Source organism: Odontomachus brunneus, unplaced genomic scaffold (assembly GCF_010583005.1).
Source record: "Odontomachus brunneus isolate Ranch 3 - 2012 unplaced genomic scaffold, Obru_v1 Obru_scaffold_250, whole genome shotgun sequence".
NCBI lineage: Eukaryota > Metazoa > Arthropoda > Insecta > Hymenoptera > Formicidae > Odontomachus > Odontomachus brunneus.
The window spans coordinates 23,775-25,581 of NW_022639700.1; positions in this window are offsets into that span (position 1 = coordinate 23,775).

Genomic DNA, 1,807 nt, shown 5'->3' on the forward strand with positions numbered 1-1,807 from the left:
TGTCGGGCAATAGTAGCACCCTTACGGCGAGCTACTTTCCTGCCATAGATTTGAGCGATGATGATTATGAACTTGGCTTGACCACCTTTGAATCTTATCATACGATACCGAATGTGAACGCATCGAACAATAAATTTTACTTTGGTGACGATGACAGGGAAATTTCAATTCCTGAAGGATCGTACGAATTGCATGTTATAAACGAGTATTTAAGACGTGTAATTTCTCAAGCAACAGTACGTACCAAAAATAATCTATATAGAGATGACAAAGGTGAATATCCTATAATAATTCGTGCCAATCATAATACAATGAAGAGCGAAATAAAATGTGCTTACAGAATAAATTTTAGTAAGCCGAACAATATTGGTTCGCTCTTGGGATTCTCATCGAATCGTATATTAGCACCGCAACAATGGTATGAATCGGATGCACCGATTAAGATTATGAACGTGAATATTATTCGTGTAGAATGCAGCGTCGTCAGTGGTGCATACAGCAACGGTACCCGTGTACATACGATACATGAATTCTCACCTAACGTGTCACCAGGATATAAGATATCGGAAACGCCGGCACATGTCATTTATCTTCCAATCATCGCACGAAGCATTACAGATTTAACGGTGCGTATCGTCGATCAAGAAGGGCGATTGCTCGATTTTCGAGAAGAAGAGATTACCATCAGACTGCACGTGCGACGTCGACTATAACGTTAACACGAATTCTATATTTTTTTTTGGAAAGCGCATGAGATGCTCGTACTGAATGAAACGGATCAAGTGACACACTCCCCGAGAGAACATTTCATCGCACCGAAGACGGCTCCAAACAATACTCGTAGTTGTATAAAACAAAAACTCAGCGCGACGAATATTGAATTTCTTAAATCTCTAGGATACATCGTACGAAACAATTGAAAAAAAACAATTGATTAACATTTTGAACATTGGAGGTAGTCCGGTCTTTGACGATCGCATCGTCAAAATCGAAACACACACGTACAATCCATACGCTAACACAACGTTTGGACACAGCGATGAGATAAGAATACCTATACAACAGTAAGACTTGTACACGTTACCGTGTGAGAGTTATCTCTATGTCGAGGGGAAGATAACGAAACAAGCGAAAGCCGATGGTGTGACTGTAACATTGGACGTAATTGCGTTGCATTTATGTTTGATGAGATTCGTTACGAACTGGATGGTACAGAGATTGATCGTAACAGAAACGTGGGGATAACTTCCACGCTGAAAAACTATGTATCGTTATCTTCGGACAAAAATGCTACCATGAAAAATGCTGCGTGGGATACGACTGACGCTGTTTCGACAGATGGATACTTCAACTTTTGCGTGCCACTTAACATGTTGCTAGGATTCTGCGAAGACTACAAGCGTGTAGTAATTAACGCGCGTCACGAATTAATTTTATTACGGTCGCGCAGTGACAACAACAGTCTACTTGGATCTTCAGCGTTGCAACCTAAGATTGAGCTATTCAAGATACAATGGCGAATGCCTCATGTAATGTTGAATGATATCAATAAACTTGCCCTGCTGAGAACATTGGAGAATGGTCGATACCTGAGTATGAGTTTCCGCTCATGGGATCTATATGAATTTCCTCTGCTGCAAAGCACGACTAAACATCTGTAGACTGTCAAAACAGCCACTAATTTGGAAAAACCACGATACGTTATCTTTGCCCTGCAAACTAGTCGAAAAAATGTCATGTCGGAAAATATAACTCAATTCGACAACTGCAATTTAACCAACGTAAAGCTCTATCTAAATTCAGAGTG